The following is an 18568-nucleotide window of genomic DNA, read 5'->3' as shown; positions in this document are numbered from 1 at the left end:
GGATTCTCCAGGCAAGAACACTGGAGTGGGTTGCCATTTCCTTCTCCAGTGCATGAAAGTGAAAAGTGAAAGTGAAGTCACTCAGTCCTGTCCGACTCTTAGCGACCACATGGACCGCAGTCCACCAGGCTCCCCCGTCCATGGGATTTTCCAGGCAAGAGTACTGGAGTGGGGTGCCATTGCCTTCTCCACATCAGATCTTAATGAAGTGCTTAAAAACAAAGATAAAAAGAAAGTTTTGGAGGAAGCCACAAAAAAAATGATCAAGTACAAAGAAAGGAACAAAGTGCTTTTTAGAGTTTGTCAGAAATTATGCAGTAATATAGAGACTGACAAATTGGTTGTAAAGTATATATGAAAGTGCAAAGGATATGGAATAGTCAAAACTATTTTCATTTTTTGAAAGGAGCTGCATTGAAGGACTCTCACTACCTGATTTTATGACTAACTGTAAAGTTATAATAATCAAAGCAGTGTGTTATTGACAAATAGAAACAGCTTAATAGAATGGAACAGAAAGAAACAGACTCACACCTATTGGCCAATTATTTTTTAATTAGGTAATTTAATGGTAAAAGAATATTATTTTAAAAATTTAGTACTGGAACAATTGGACATCCATATGAAAAGAAGCCAGCAAAACAGAAAACCTCAACTATGCTTCATACCAAATACAAAAATGAACTTGAAATAGGAAATAGCCTTACTGTAAAACTGTACCAAATGCTAAACTATAAAACATAGAGAGAATCTTTGTGACCTTGACTTAGGGAAAGATTTCTTAGGCAGAACACAGAAAGTCAAAACCATAAAAGGGAAAAAATTTTTAAAAATACATAACTGAAAAACACTTTTCTGAAGAACATATAAAGAACTTTCATAACACAGTAATCAGAAAATAAAGAACCTAATTAAAAATAAGCATTAGTAATGGAACAGATATTTACCACTATGGAGATATGGATAATAAGTAAGTGTATAAAAATATGCTCGACACCATTTGTCATTAGAAAAGTGCAGATTACAACCGTGATAAGATTGCACAAGAGAGAAAACACACAGACATCTGGACTTATTTATAATTGCTCCAGACTAGAAACAACCCAAATGGCCATAACCCGATGAACGTGTAAACAGTCTTCTGTTCTCCTGGCCCTGTTCCTTAGTACATCGACTAACTGGCAAAAGCGATATCAGGAACTAATTTGGTGGGTTTTTTTTGACATATTCTCCCCTTCCCCATTTTATCAACATGATAGAAAATAAAGAAAAGATTTTGCAGCTAACTATGGTTCTTAATTTTCCATTTTACTGTATAGATGTAGCCAATATGCGTATATTGTAGAATTTGTTAGGAACCTGGAATTCTCTCACAATAAAATATATTGAAGTTAAATTGCATTAGTTACCACATGATCATTTCTGAAATTTTGCTATCCTAAAAACAGATGACAGAAATTTAAGGCTTTTATACCTTTTCCTGAGTGTTAGGTTCCTGTGTATTTTTTTTAAATTATTGAATACATGTTGTAAATCATGTCAAAAAATACTAATGCTGCAGCCCCTTGGGTGACAAATGACATAATACAAGAGAGACTTACTCCCACGACTGTTCCCTTCCACTGCTCTCTCATCTCGGCCCCTGAAGTGTTGTGGACAGAGAGGTAGGTTTGAATGTGGAGGTAGTGGAAAGGCTGTCAAACTCTGGTGTAGCTCAGAGAAGCAGACCTCCGGGGTGGATATTTTGACAGGACCTTTGTGGTAGATGTGTGTGTGTGTGTGTGTGTGTGTGTGTGTGCGCGCGCGCACGCGCGCATACTCAGCTCTGCAGCCCAGGAAGATCTACAAGTGGAGCAGCAGACAAAAGTGGAGCAGAAGACCTTCAAACAAAGTTGTTGGTTAGTTGCTCAGTCCTGTCTGATTCTTCTGCAACCCTATGGACTGTAGGCCCCCAGGCTCTTCTGTCCATGGGATTCTCTAGGCAAGAATACTGGAGTGGGTTTCCATTTCCTACTCCAGGGGATCTTCCCAACTTAAGGATCGAACCCATGTCTCTTATGTCTCCTACACTGGCAGGCGGATTCTTTACCACTGCATTATCTGGTTCATTATGTCAAATATTGTTCCCCATCTCCCTGTTTTCCAATACGTTCTTTAAAATGTGCACAAATTAGAAATTTCTACAAATCAGAAAGACCATCACACTTTCAAGCAATCCCTCTTTACAAATCAGAGAATTCTTCAGAATTTTAAACTTCCTTAAAACGACATTCATCTGTTAGTATGACTTCATGTCACATACCTAGCTGGGATCGGGGGTGCTGGGTTGATTGAGGGGAGAGGTTGGAATTTGGAGATCAGGACAGACTTGGAAAGATTGCTGAGGAGAGAAGGTTTCACCAACAGGATGGGGATTGATGTGTCTATAGGGGGAACATTGAGATACTGAGGAATTCACGGGATGCTCCCCTCCTTCCTTTTTGGTTAGCAACCCCTACATCCTACATATGCTCCCAGAGCACTGAATTCCAGTCAGCTTATTTAATAACAAGGACTAGGGAAGTGAAGCAAGAATACGTCGAGCTCCTAGATTCCAAAGACCAGAAAGACCATTCGACCACGTACTCAAAACCTTACTAAATTCTTTCTGCTAACATACACAATCCTCACAAAAAGTCCAGCACACAAGAAATGTGAGATTTCTTTGTATTGTGAGCTCAATAAACCTCCTGAGCAGCTTGACCTAACCATGGCAAGTACAGAACTGTTTCTTTTCTGGAAATACTCTCTTTGGATTCTTTAACCAAACCTTTGGAAGAGGAACTATTTAAGGCAGTCTGTAGTTGCACTTTATCAGTAATGTGTAAAATTTAAATAGGCACTTTGTGTAGTAGTTCCCTTAGAGGGACCTCTATATTCCAGAGAACAATAAGGAATACTGCCTATGAGGTCACACAATGGGCCCTTGGTTTTATATACTTCCTTGTTTCGTTGTTTAGTTGCTGAGTTGTGTCTGACTCTGTTGTGACCCATAGACTGTAGCTTGCCAGGCTCCTCTGTCCATGGGATTTCCCAGGCAAGAATATTGGAGTGGGTCGCCTTTTCCTTCTCCAGGGCATCTTCCTGACCCAGAGACCAAACTCACATCTCTGGCATTGGCAGGCGGATTCTTTACCACTGAGCCACTCTCCCTCTGCCTATGAAAATCCTCAAATTAACAACCGGAGTAAACAGAAATGTCCTTTCCTCTTCATATTCCCAAATATCATCCATAGGTAGTTTATAGCTATTTGAAATGCCCGCCAGCAGCTGTACTTGTGCACAGCATCTGCTGGGAACTCCTCCTTAGTTAATTCACCAAGCAGTTTATAAAACATCCTGGCTGTGATTTTCCTTAGAACTATGATATATGGCACAATATTGAAGCTGACTTATAACATGTATGCTACTTGTTTCTTGATGGATTTTTGAGGAATCTCAGAAAACTGAAAACTTCTATAAAGAATAGACTTTGTTTCAACATAAAAGTCTTTTTTTTTTATTGTTCTTATTTAAAATTTTTATTTTATTTATTTATTTTTTGGCTGTGCTGCACAGCATGCTGGGTCTTAGTTCTCCAGCTGGGGGTCAAACCTGTACCCCCTGAAGTGGACTGTGAAGTCTTAACCACTGGACCACCAGGGAAGTTCTGATCAAAGTGTCTTACTGGGACAAACGTAATAATGATGAGTTTCCTATAATGGCAAAAGAAATTGCAATGTATTTATTTGCTAAAAACTTGAGAATGGATAATTAATTCTCTAATATCTTTTCATAGAATAAAAGACTGATATTCTAGGTTGGAAACTGGAATATAATTTCCCAGGTATTTTTTTTTAATTGAAAATTATAAAGCTGACCTGAATCTTGAAAACTGAAGTGGTTTAGGAATCATATCCCCATCCATATAAGTGAGGAGAAAAGATACTTAGTGCTTTGGAAGGTAGTAAGATCCTATCATTTTATTGACCAAAAACAGCCTTCATTCTCCTGCTTATCTTAATAACATTCAGGAACTTGAGGGTATTTCCATAAGGAGTTTTGAAATGAAGCTGATTTGGTATTTAGTTAATTGAATATCTTGAAGTAGTTGAGTTCAAAGACAGAATGGAAGCTCATCTGCTTTCAATATGTGAGGACTGGAAATAGAGATGCATTTTTCACCATCCCAAGTATGTTCACATGGACAGAACTAGGTGGGGTTATATTCCTGCAGGCTTGGTTGGTTAGCCTCCAAGAGTACGCAGGAAGCCTGAAAAGAATGGTGAGACCTGGAAAGATATAAGTTCAGACCACAGGGGCTAAGAAGACAAAGATGCCCATACAGAGGCCAGAATCTTGGAAGCCTCCCAGAAAACCTTATTTTTCTAAAGAGCTTTAGGCAGCTCATTCCTCTTACCGCCACTCTGGCTTCCCTGGTGGCTCAGGCGTCAAGCATCCACCTGCAATGCAGGAGATACAGGAGACATGGGTTCGATCCCTGAATTGAGAAGATCCCCTCGTGGGGGAAATGGAAACCCACTCCAGTATTCATGCCTGGGAAATTCCATGGACAGAGGAGCCTGACGGGCTAGAGTCCATGGGGTGGCAAAGAGTTGGACACGACTGAGCACACACACATAAATAAAAACAACCTTGCACCCTCTGGTCTCAACTTCATCTGTGTAACCGTGGACCCACTTAATTGGCCTTTTGCCCAGGTATAATTCATTTCCAGGGCTGTGATCCTTGAATCTGTTCTTTAGAACTGGTCCTTCCTCCTCAGGGTCCCATCTCCTCTATCAGCCTTTATGGAGGAGAGTTTCTTCTCTCTATTCTTCAGACAGATTTCTGGGAAAGGACTCAGCAGCGGTGCTGAATGCCCTTCCCCTTTTTCTTCTGGGGAATTCCTATCAGCCTTAAGACCAAGTGTAACTTCTCTGAGAACACCTTCCCTGCTTCCTGGACTAGGTCTGAGTTCACAGGGATGCCCTCCGCCAGCCAACCTGCAGCACTTTGTGACACCTCTCATAATTGTAATGTGCAAACATCCGCTGTCCGCCTCCTTTGTTAGAACCTATGCTCCCTGTGGGCGTGGACTGTGTCTCTCTCCCCATTGCATTACTAGTGGCTGCCATGGTGCCTTGCCACCATGTGTGCTAAATACATGCTCATTGAATGAATGAATAAAAGGACATTTCTCCTTGGAAAAGAGATCAGCCTCATTTATATCAATAGTAAGGCTATTTATAGTCCAAATGGGAAAATTTTCTTGGATTTGTGCTGTGCATACTTATTCTTTTTTCTCAGAACCCCCATCTCTGAGCTTTCCTTTAACTTTTGAAATAACAAATCTGATCAAAGACCAATGCCCTAATGTGAATCTACCATCCTATCTCTGTCAAATCGTAATTTATGTCAACAGCATTAATTTGTGGAGAAGCCAGTGGCACTCCATTCCAGTACTCTTGCCTGGAAAATCCCATGGACAGGGGAGCCTGGTGGGCTGCAGTCCATGGGGTCACTAAGAGTCGGACACGACTGAGCAACTTCACTTTCATCACTTTTCACTTTCATGCATTGGAGAAGGAAGTGGCAACCCACTCCAGTGTTCTTGCCTGGAAAATCCTAGGGACAGGGGAGCCTGGTGGGCTGCCGTCTCTGGGGTTGCACAGAGTCGGACACAACTGAAGCAACTTAGCAGCAGCAGCATTAATCTGAGATCCTTCTGAGTCAAGGAGAAATATTCAAACTGCTTTTGCTATGGTAAAAGGCATAGACATTAAATTGGATAACTAGGTAGGCATTTAAAGATATTTTAAAGCAATTCTACATTGTTGAGAATTCACTCATAAATTCAAATTTACATATGTAGTGTTAAATTTATAACTAATCTATTCATTCATTTCAGTTCAGTCACTCAAGTCATGTCCAACTCTTTGTGACCCCATGGACTGCAGCACACCAGGCTTCCCTGTCCATCACCAGCTCCCAGAGCTTACTCAAACTCATGTCCATTGAGTCAGTGATGCCATCCAACAATCCAAACTTTGTTGTCCCCTTCTCCTCCCGCCCTCAGTCTTTCCCAACATCAGGGTCTTTTCCAATGAGTTGGTTCTTTACATCAGGTGGCCAAAGTATTGGAATTTCAGCTCCAGTATCAGTCCTTCCAATGAATATTCAGGACTGATTTCCTTTAGGATTGTCTGGTTGGATCTCCTTGCAGTCCAAGGGATTCTCAATAGTCTTCTCCAACACCAGAGTTCAAACGCATCAATTCTTCGGCACTCAACTTTACAGTCCAACTCTCACATCCATACTTGTCCACTGGAAAAAGCGTAGCTTTGACTAGATGGACCTTTGTTGGCAAAGTGATGTCTCTGCTTTTTAATATGCTGTCTAGGTTGGTCATAGCTTTTCTTCCAAGGAGCTAGCATCTTTTAATTTCATGGCTGCAGTCACCATCTGCAGTGATTTTGGAGCCCCCAAAAATAAAGTTTGACACTGTTTCCAATGTTTCCCCATCTATTTCCCATGTAGTGATGGGACCAGATGCCATGATCTTGGTTTTCTGAATGTTGAGTTGTAAGCCAGCTTTTTCACTCTTCTCTTTCACTTTCATCAAGAGGCTCTTAAGTTCTTCTCTTTCTGCCATAAAGGTGGTGTCATCTGCATATTTGAGGTTATTGATATTTCACCCAGCAATCTTGATTGCAGCTTGTGCTTTATCCAGCCCAGCGTTTCTTATGATGTACTCTACATATAAGTTAAATAAGCAAGGTACCAATATACAGCCTTGACGTACTCCTTTTCCTCTTTGGAACCAGTCTGTTGTTCCATGTCCAGTTCTAACTTTTGCTTCTTGACCTGCATGTGGATTTCTTAGGAGGCAGGTAAGGTGGTCTGGTATTCCCATCTCTTGAAGAATCTATTCTTTTATGAATAAGAATCCATTCACTACTGTAATATTTTAAATATGAAATGTGTTCAAAAAACCTTTTGAAAGGATGTGTGTTGTCTAATGCCGTGGCTCAAGGGTCCTAGTTTTCAGTTGTTACTGGCTATGTTTTGGCATTAAATAGTTTACAGATAATGTTAGCAATTTATGTGTAAGCATATTAGAAGAAGCAACTGTATCTATTTTTGGTAAAATTGTTCATGTTTTCTAGTGAGGAAAAAAAAAACCCTTGACTGGGAGTCAGGAGCCCTGGGGTTTCACTGGGAGTCTTGCTAATAAATGGCAGATTGGTCAGGGTGAGGCAGTTAAGACCACCTGTGCCTCAGAGCCCTTGTCTATAAATGCAACATTTTATAGTATTTCCTAAATTGCATGTAATGGACGCTCATTCTGTACAATGTGAGCCAGTATTCCATGATAAGAATGATTCTGCGATAAAATAAACTTGGAAAAAAATAGAGACTGTTAATTATTATTATAATTTTTTTCCTGAGGTATTTCTCAGTACCTCTCATATACAAAAACCGTGCTCTGCATCTCCAGGGTCAGAGAGTACATGTTTTACCTTCAACGTGACCTGACCATAGAGCTGTTTTTAAAGAAGTATCTATCAGCCTAGTCATTCCAAGTCCATATGCCATCTGAAATATTTTAGAGTTCTAGTAGAAATTCAATTTGTGGCTATGGAAGTTTTTCTTCAGTGAAAGCAAAAAAAGGAAAGATGAACAGTTATGAGGAAAAGATGAGATTCAAATATTAGGGGAAATTTTATTGTGTACTATTGTTTCTATTTTTTATTTTTAGATTATGAGGGGTTTATATTTCTTATAGATTGAATCCATCAAACACACTACTTTTATGCCTTATTTTTTCTCTTGATGAATTTTAGAAGTATAGAAAACTATAAAGAATATATGAGGACAGAAAATTATAAAGAATATAAAACCCACAAGGTGGGAAAATTCTTAAGAATGGGAGATCTTGCATCTTGGGAGATGTCTCTTCTCTGGGTGCACAAAATGTCCTTTTTAATCTGCCTACATTCCCTCAGTCTGGACCTGACCTCTTTCATTCTAAGACTTTCAATGTTTAGTGTTGACTGATGAAATTAATATAATCCAACATTAAGTAGGTGGTGATAAAACCCCATAGATCCCGTTTATGAAATACCTGAAAATTATAAAAGGAAATCTTAGCAATTGGCAACATGAAATGATGGTATAGAAATGGACTTTGGAAGTTTCTCAAAGAGATACATCCTTATTCTTTATGGTATAATAGGATGAAGAATTGAAGTGGTCTTAGTGGAGGCACGTTTAATGACCGCTGATTCCATCACTTCCATCTACTGGCACCAGCTTTGTTGCTCCAAGGACCCTACCACTTACTGGGGTGGTCTCCGTCTTGGCAGCTGTTCGTCATTGGTGATGTGTGTTGGGGCCAGCGTACGTGCTTAGGCTGGAGATGGACACGGCTGGGCCGTGAGGAACATCTAGGGAAAGTGAAAGGCAGAGTGAAATAGGTCTTTAAGAACACACACACACAACTACTGCATTTTGTTGTACAATTTTTGTCTATACTTTTTAGTTTTCATTTCCCTCCAGGTGTGGCTTGGCTTCCCCGTGCAGTCCTGAATTAAGTAATTAATCCACATGAACATACATCCAGATGAGGCATTCAGGGTAACATCCAACTTGGCTCTTAGATTTTATAACTTGTGACTGGTTAAATTTGACCCTTAGGTCCTAGGAAAATATTGTAATACTTCGTTGACAATTGCCTGTTTCTCTCTTTTTTTGTTTTTTGGATATAGAATGTGCAAAGTAAGTCCAGGGCATACATAGCTATCACTTAAACTTTGTACTATTTTTCATGTAATAGGTAAATGATTTTGGTGAATCTTACTATGCAGCATTTAATTTCTTGGTGACTCCATTACAATGAAGAATTTCATCCTGGATAATTATTCAGTTGTTTTTGATAAAAGTTTTTAACTCACCATCTATACTGGAGGAAGTCATTTGATCCAATGGGTTGTTTGTTAAAATATAGTAAGTGGTAATGGCAGAAACGAAAGCTATTCAAAGCTGTTTCTCAACAGGAAAAGAAGAAGTAAAACAAAAATTTGAAAGGTTATACCCCAAAATTCTCTTTATCTAAAATAAGTCAATGACAATAATGTATTTTCAGTATCTCTATTTAGAAACAACACTGCTTGAAATCCAACTAAAAGTCATGAGATTCATCTCACAATCACATGTCAAAATCAAAGTTATTCTTTTGGGCAATGACAGACAGTGTGTGCCGTGTTCATTTGAATCTTTTCGTGTTATTTTTCTAGGACAACTCACGTGAAAAGTTAATGATATTGCCTTTATAAAAACACTGCTTGATGAACAGCCTGTGCCTAAATACACTTAACTTCCTTTTCCTTTTGCATTGCTTATTTAGTTCATTTAATCTGCAGTCATGTCCAAAATCCTAAGTGAAATTCAAAATTTTAAACAAAAAACTTTTGAAAAGAACTCCCCACATCAGCTTAACTTGTGTTTTTTAGTACTGGGCTAGGCAGTTATTAAACTTTTCATTCCACTACATTTTAATCTTTATAAACTCACCAACCAGATCATCCTTTGAGAAAGGTGATTCTTTCTGGTTATAGTATCTTTGAGATAGATTATTCAGATAATCGGTCGGATTCTTTAATTATGTGTCTTGACCCAAAAGTTACTTCCTTAAATGAAAATACAACCAATGCAAGAAAGTAAATTGCACATAGAATGTTCCCTTTATTTATTTTTGCTGAAAAATAACCTCAGTGGCTTCTGGTACTTGAGATTCAGTCTTTCAAATAAAACTTACTTTTGTATCAGAAAAAACATTTCCCTATAGGCTAATTGCCTATATTGTAAGGGGACTTGATCTTTTTTCATTCTTTAAATTACAGCTCATTTATTTAAAGGAATACTTGTCAAAAGAAAGCTTTAAGTAGTGAGTTAAAAAAGCAGTGTTAAATAATTGAATTGACTGTGATAAAATTGCCTTGGTTTAAATAGACTAGTCTGTTTAATGAATTGTGCTTTTATAGGGTGAGATAAATCTAATATGAACTCAAGTATTTCCACCAGAAATGCTGGATTTGGATAGAGTTAAAGAAAGTCAGGATGAGGCACTTATAATAATTTAGTTATATTTGATTTGATTAAAATTGTACTTGATTATGAAACAGTGTTTTCTGCCAGATTAATAATAATAAACTCAAAATATTGTCAAGAACCTTTCACACATTTTGAACAAATCAGACCACTTGAAGAGGAAGTAGTGTATTGGTTCTTTTTTTCTCATGTAGAAATAATAACTGGAGGCTTAATTAGGAACGTAGCATTTAACTTCCAATTTTTAGAAAGAGATTCAACTTATAAACCTTCAAATAGAATGGAATTATTTTGGCAATGAGACTGTGGCAGGAAATTAATTTTGTATTTTGAAGTAAATTTGGCAGGTTTACTTTCCTGTTTAATCTTGAAAAGGGTTTTTTATAACATAGCATTACGCTGCCATGCAGTCCGTTCTGTGTAGCAATGCTGGGTTATCACTTCAAAAGAGAAACTTAGCTGGAACATTATGTAGCCCTTGATTATACTTCTTGTGGTGTTAAGTGTTGAAATACATTTTATGTGCTTAAAAACAGAGAAGCAACTCAAAGGGAAAAAAAAAAACCCTCTAAAACAAGTACAAACATAAGGATCTGTTCTCATCAAAAAAGAATCATGAACTAAGACTGCATCATGTCCTAGGCTGGCAATTCATTTTCAAGTTGGCTGACCAGTGGAAACGAAATTCTTTGTTACATAGGTCAAGGCTGAAAGAAAGGAGGAGGGGAAGATGTTATCAGTTCACACATACCATTGAACCATTCCACAATTTAAGAGGTAACTTTTCTTTTTATCTGACCCACAAAATTCCTATTTTAGTACTTATTATCTGAGAAGTAGCTTCTTAACTTAAGGCAAAATTCCTTTCACCATCCACAGAGAGACTTCCTGCGTGGTGTTTATGTTCTTCCTTTGAGGGGTTTCTAACGATGACAATGAAAAAAATGAAGTCAAATTCAGGTTTAAAAAATGTAATTAGATCCTGATTTTAAAGTCTTGATCTAGTTTATACTAGGCAGGGAAATGGAGTGTTGATATAACCTGAAAAACTCAAGGACTTTCTCAAATCTGATGATCTTTAAATAGGCTTTTTTTTTTTTTTTTAAATAACCAAGCTTTTTATTTCCTATCACAGAATTTATACATGCTTTCTGTAGACACAAGACAAGAGAGAAGAAAATAAATGTATGTCCATAGACCTGTCCATTTATCAGGTACATTTAGTACCAATTTATTGAGCTCCTGATATGTGCAGTATGTATCTTGTGCCTTTATGGAGTTTGTGGTCTATTAGAGATAATAGACGGAGGAGCCTGGTAGGCTGCAGTCCATGGGGTCGCTAAGAGTCAGACACGACTGAGCGACTTCACACCTTTCACTTTCATGTATTGGAGAAGGAAATGGCAACCCACTCTGGTGTTCTTGCCTGGAGAATCCCAGGGACGGGGGAGCCTGGTGGGTTGCCGTCTCTGGGGTCGCACAGAGTCGGACACGACTGAAGCGACTTAGCAGCAGTAGCAGAGATAATAGATATTATGCTGATGGTTACAAAAATAACTATATGACAACAATGGTCTTAGATGCTGTGAAAACAGAGTGCAGGGTCCTCTGAAGATGCAAAAAAGGGAGACCTCTTCCAGAGGAGGGGCAGGGGTGGGATGCTGGGGGCAGGTTTTTAATCTGCGGCGGAAGGAGAGTCAGGGGAAGGCAATAAATGAGGCGGTGGTATGAGTGTGGCAAATTCTAGATGGAAGGATCTGCAGATGACCTGGTCCTGAGTCTGGAAGGCCATCACATATTCCTGGAACAGAACCAATGAGTGGTGGGTGGTGAATGGAAAGAGAAGAGGCAGAGAGGAAGCTGGAACTGCAGATGGAAACAAGAGCACATGGGGTCTTTCACATCATATTAAGGAACTTGGGTTCTATTCTGAGAACAACCAGAGACAAAGAATACTAGTATTTTGAATCGGCTTAATCTCTCTTGCTCTTTCTTGTTCAACCTTTTTTAGAGGATCAAACCTTATCACTGCTTGTAAACATGATTTTCTCACTTTATAACCCATCATTCTATATTAAATGTTCCCCCACAATGTATTTTTTTAAGTACTGCTAATTAATTTCATTATATGAACTTTTCCATTATTTACTTAGCTGCACTCCTGTTTTGTCCTTCTGCATTTTTAATTGTTTTTAGCTCTTGTTAACACTGATGTGATAAGCATTATCATAGATAAATATCTGCGCACATTCATGACTGTTTTTTAAGGAAAAATTCACAAACAGTCCAAAGGGATTGCTCTGTCAAAGGAAAAGCCATTTTCGAGCTTTTCACATGAATTGCCAAATCGCCTTCCAGAAAGATTGGAGCAGTTATTTTCAGGATAGTGTAAAAGACCATCTGTGGGAAATATACTTTTTGAACCTAAGTTACACAGATGACTGGGGGAAATTTTCAGTTTCTGTGATACAGTTTAAATAGATATTTGTGAGACTGAAATCTACTTGAAGGTTTGTATTTGATAATTAAGTTTGAAGCGTGTGCCTGGAAATCTATGAAATTCCTGTCTTCTTATCTAATTGTTTTTAGTTAAGAATGACATTCCCCCCGTGATATCCTTGTGCAGTGATCACTAAAATATGTTGTCAAGCTTTGAAATTCGTAGACCATCTGTAATTTTGAACGTTTTGTACAGGTAGCAAAAAGTTTAACTTATACACTAAAGACATATATTTATAGAAACTCTGTTAATTTGAATTTGGGGCAAATTATTGAAATGAACAATTAACCCTCTTTGAGGCCATATCTAAAAATACAAAGCATGAGAGAAATAAATGCAAAAGGAGATTAAAAGGTATCAAGAAAAATTAGAAAAGTATCTTTGCGCTTAGCATGATTAAGTCTAACCTCAGATGCTCCAAGCTGTTTTTAAGAATTGCTTGAAATTTTCAACACTAGGGCTGATATGCTATCACTGGGTTTCTCACTAATTCCACTTCTGACTCTTGGCAGTGTACGCCAGCTTTGATCTGCCTCCGGCTCTTTGGCTTCCACATTCAAATTTTGTCCTGTCTAGCTTTTGCTCATTGCTCTTCCTAATGATTTTGGCGTCTTTGGGCGTTTTGGTTTTCTTACCCTGTGCAGCATTAGACGGGCAGATTCTGCAGCCTCTCCTTCCTCTCACCCCACGTGGCTGCTTGGAAATGGGCACGTCCCTGGAAACATTGCTGGGACAGCCCTGGTCATCGCATTCTTGGGCTGGGGCTCATATTTGAACAAAATATGTATTTTCTTAAACTGTTCAAGTACTTGTTTAAATTACCCAGTACATCCTTAGCTATTTAGCATGATTTCCTTTTGTGCAATTTTGGCAAAAAAAAAAAAAAAAAGTTAATGAAAGACACCCTCCTATGTTCTCGACACTTAAAATTGATAGTTAGAGTGAGGTGTACCTTTGAAGTAATGGATTGATGTTTTAGTTGAATTAATAAATGGGATACAGTATGTTACAACATAATCATCTTGACAGTGGGTATACTTACTGGAAAGATGTATCTGTGTGTGTGTGTGTGTGTGTGTTTTTTTTCTGAATGCTTTCAGCATTTCTCTTTTTGGAGAACTGAGATTTAGACCTGGTAAATGTGAAATGTGAGTGGATATGTTCTTCCTCTTGTCCCTTTTCCCTCCTAAGCGTGTGGACTTGTGTGCTGCTGACATATATAATCAAGTGCTAAGACAAGTGGCTAATGCAGCAGGGGCTCTCGGAGTTTAGGAAGGGGGGCTGCTCATTGTATGTTTGAGTAGTTAGGGAAAGTTTCTTGGAGAAAATAGGCCTTGAAGAGTAAATAATGTTTAGGTAAGTGGGAAGGAGAAAGCAGGGTTCGGCTGAAGGGAACCATTTTGGCAAAATAAAGGAAACATATGACACGGAGAAAATTTTAATGAAGCTTTCACAGTTTTGCCAACCTTTGTGCTCTGGTAATTGACAACATGTATTTTTCTTCAGACATAAAATTAATGCACTCAACTGACCCACCTCTTTTGGGAGGTGTGCATTTTAACTGTAGTTTCTAATAATGCTGATGGCTCCTTTCTGCCTCAACCTGTTTTATTCTTACTCAGGAACACGTGAGACTCAGAGATGAAACCCTGAAAAGTTGTCTCTGTACTAAGCAAATTGAATGGAGCAAATAGTTACCTAATCCTCCCATTTTCCAGCCTTTTGGTTGTTTTTTGTAGTCTTTTTCTCCCTTTCTGCTGCCATAAAACAATTATTGACTTTTGTTGGATTTTCCTTCCCAATTGTTCTTGTTTTCCTTTTGGCTCCTCAAGTCTCTGTGATTCAAACATGGAATATGATGGCATTCTCTCAACTGGTCTCTGAGACCCTCTCTCTCTACTCCAGGTCATAGATGTCACAGTCATTGAAATAGTTTAAAAATAACTTTCATTTCATTTCTGTGATCAAAATTCCTGTGTTGGTTTCTGTCACCTGGAAGATGCTCTCCACAGTGCCACCCAACTGCATCTCCCGCTAAACACTTTCCAATGGTCCTGTCACTCAAACGTTGTTCATGACAAGCTCATGACTGGTAGAGGGACTTCCCTGGTGGTCCAGTGGCTAAGACTCCACACTCCCCATGCAGGAGGCCTGAGTTCCATCCCTGGTCAGGGAACTAGATTTCACATGCTGCAACTAAGACTCAGGGCGGCCAAATAAATAAATGAAAAGGGGAAAAAAAAAAAAAAAGCTCATCTTCTGTTGGTTCCCTCCCCAGCTTGAAGCCTTCTGCTGCGACCCCCTTTTGAATTCATCGTGGTCACTTTCAATGTTTGCTTCCTTCTTCACTAAGCAAAAAGTCTCAGCGTAGAGCCTACAACCTGGATGATCAGTTTTGTTCAGAGAACTTTCTTCCATTATGTTCCAAATGGACTTCAAACTCACATGGCACTTACAGTCTAGCTTGTATTATACAAGCATTTACAGGCAGACCTCAGTGATACTGTGGGTTTCATTCCTGACTATTGCAGTAAAGGAAATATTTCAATAAAGTGAGTAAAACAGTTTTTTTTTTTTTTGGATTTCAGTACACATAAAACAATGTCTATATTGTAGTCTATTATGTATACCATGATATTATGTCTTAAAAAATGTACTTACCTTAGTTAAAAAATCCTTTATTGCTAAAAGAAGCTAACCATCTTGTGAACCTTCAAGTGAATCATAATCTTTTTGCTATAGTAACATCAAAGAGTAGAGAAGGAAATGGCAACCCACTCCAGTGTTCTTGCCTGGAGAATCCCAGGGACGGGGGAGCCTGGTGGGCTGCTGTCTATGGGGTCGCACAGAGTCGGACACGACTGAAGCGACTTAGCAGCAGCAGCAGCAACATCAAAGAGAGGCCTGTGTGATGATCACAGATCATCACAATAAATATAATACTAGTGAATAAGTTTGAATACTGTGAGATTTACTAAAATGCGGCACGAAGTGAGCAAACCTCGTTGGATGAATGGTGCTGATGACTTGCTGGACGCAGGTGGACTTGGCACAAACCTTCATCTTGTGAAAATGCAACATCTCTGAAGCACAGTAAACCGAAGTGCAATAAAACAAGGTATGCCAGTATGTGGCTGTCGCAGTTAAAAGAGAACCTCTTTGAAGACAAAGCAGATTTTCTTTTTTTTTTTTTTTTTGAGTTGTTTTATTTGGGGCAAAATGGGAATTGTGGTCTGGGATAGCACCTCAGATAGCTCTGAGGAACGGCTCCAAACAAATAGTGGGGGAAGGTCAATATGTAAGATTTTGGAGAAGGGAGTGTTCAGTGCAGTCAAGTGCTTTTTTATGAAAGGCTTTGTGCTGGTTACGAGGAGCTGATGTCACCATGAAGGGACTTAGTGCTTTTCTAGGTATGAGGAGATGCAAGGATTAGGATCACAAAATCAGTTCCCGAAAATATCTAACTGTCTGAAGACCGTTGCACCTGTTTCCCTGGAGAACAGAGTGTCTCACTCTCCAGCCTGAGCTCCCTTCAGGGCAGGTCAAAGGTCAACAGCTGCAGTAGCATGGGATTCAGCCTCCCCCGAGGCAGATGGCAGATGCTCTTGGCAAGTGCCAATTTGTAGTTGACAGGGTCCCCTCATGGTAATAAATTCGACCATACTTTGGCAAGCATTTCACGACCATTCCGTTCCACATCGCTGGGAAGGCTCATTCCTAGCTCGAGAAGATTTTGCTCGCAGGCGTCTCGATGAGCTATTGCTGGACTAGGTCTTAATGGTCAAAAATCTCTGGACACCTGTCTCCTAGTTGTGTTCCAGGAGAATGTTCCCTCTTGTTGAATCTTCACATGTCTAGAGTTACACTATTGTTGATCACAAAGCTGGTTTTCTATTCCCCTGCCCCTGAAGGTCAAGGACAGTGTTTGCCCACATAATAGGGCTAACTAATGACATTTATGATGGGGATGATAAACATTCCTTGATGAGTATGCTCTTTAGAAAAATTAAGCTATCAAGATAAAGTCCAGGACTACAGTCTGTTTGCTTCTTGCTTTTGTTGTTCGGTTGCTAAGTCATGTCTGACTCTTTGCAACCCCATGGGTTGCCTCACCCAGGCTTCCTGTCCTTCATTGTCTGCTGAAGTTTGTTTCTTAGGTATCCTTTAAAGGTCACGTGTCTCAGTGGTATGGTAATAAAACAAGTGAAAAAGGAGAGGCTGAAGAGGGATACCTGCTTTTCCTACTCTGGATACTCAGTCTGTCTGCCTTTCTTGGGGAAGGTCATGCCATTCAACAGTAGCCATTCATCTTGGTGTCTTCAGTAGCATTTTGGAGGTTAATAACTAAAGCTATCACTTATCCAATGGGAAGTCTGTGCCAGGCATGAGGCCAAGTGTTTTGTATGAGTTATCTCATTTAACTTGATGCTGTTCCTGTGAGTTGCACATTATTGTATCCATTTTGTAGAAGAGAGACTGGAAGCTTTTAGATGAATATCATAACACAAGTAAATAGTAAGGCCAAGATTGTAATTCAGTTTTGTTGTCCTTTAGTCGCTAAGTCATGTCCTCCACTCTTGCAACCCCAGGGACTATAGCCCAGCAGGCTCCTCTGTCCATGGGCTTTTCCAGGCAAGAATACAGAAGTGGGGTGCCGTTTCCTTCTCTAGGGGATCTTCCTGACCCAGGGATTGAATTTGCGATGGCAAGCAGATTCTTTACCACTGATCCACCAGGAAAGCCCCATATGTATTCAGTCTGGGGCTGGATTAAACACTTTTCTCTTTCTTCTGCAAATTTCTAATAATAAGATTCCCTAATGGTCCACAGTAGAATTCAAGAGCTTCTGAACAGCTGAGAGGGAAGTATAATGAGTGTGAACAGAGGACCAGCTTCCTTTTGGGGGCAGGTGACAAGAGGGAGCTGAAAGAGGCTGTCCTTAAAGCCAAATGAGCACTTACTCTGACCAGGTGGACTATTGAAAGATTTATAGATAGATACGACGTTTGCTGCTACACTGACCTGTTACTTCCAAAAATAAATCATCCTTATTTTCCCGTTCCTAGTCACAAGATTACTGATTTCCATGAGAGTGGGAAAGTGCTGAAAGTGGAACGCAGAAGATTAGACACTGAAAGGATGAAACAAAGATCTGAAAAGGATGAAACACTTTAGAAAGCCGGTGAAGCCAAAGATTTTCATTATCCTGCTTCTTCTTATTCTGTCACTATGAACTTTCTCTCTCTGCAAAGGAATCTATCTTCCCAAGTAGGAAAAATGAGTTTTTAAAAAGATAAGCCTGAAAAAATTAATTTAAACTTAGCCATATTAGGGTAGCATTAAGGCACTCCCGGGTACGTTTTATTGGTCCATTAATATAGGCCCCGAGTGGTTGAATACACCTAAGGCATGTACTGTATTAATGAACCAATAAAACATGCCCTGGAGTGCCCTAATGATATATTACAACCATTTCTATTACATATATAAATGCACTATTTGCTGGCTGTCTTGAATAGTTTTAAAGAAAATCTTCAATTAACCAAAAATATTGCATCAAGAACTCTTACCCACAATACAAAAGAGCAACAAAGAATCCTGTAATTAACTTACTGCACTAGTTACCCATGAGGTGATTCTGGACTGGTTTAATCTTTGGACTCTTTCTTTCTCTCTAATACTTTGGAAGAACTAGATATTTGGATTTCAAATCGGACCCTTTCAGGAAAGGAAACAGACAAAAGCTGACGAAATTCATCCTTATCTCCCTTCTTATTTAAAAATGCAACCCTGACCTGTGGTTATGAAATTAAATAGGTATTAATGGCTGGATCCAAATAGTAGCCTCGCACATGAATGGGTTTCCCTGGTGGCTCGGTAGTAAAAAAATCTGCCTGCCAATGCGAGGAGACACAGGAGATGTGTGTTTGATCCCTG

Source organism: Bos javanicus, chromosome 23 (assembly GCF_032452875.1).
Source record: "Bos javanicus breed banteng chromosome 23, ARS-OSU_banteng_1.0, whole genome shotgun sequence".
Classification (NCBI taxonomy): Eukaryota; Metazoa; Chordata; class Mammalia; order Artiodactyla; family Bovidae; genus Bos; species Bos javanicus.
This window is presented reverse-complemented; position numbering follows the sequence as displayed.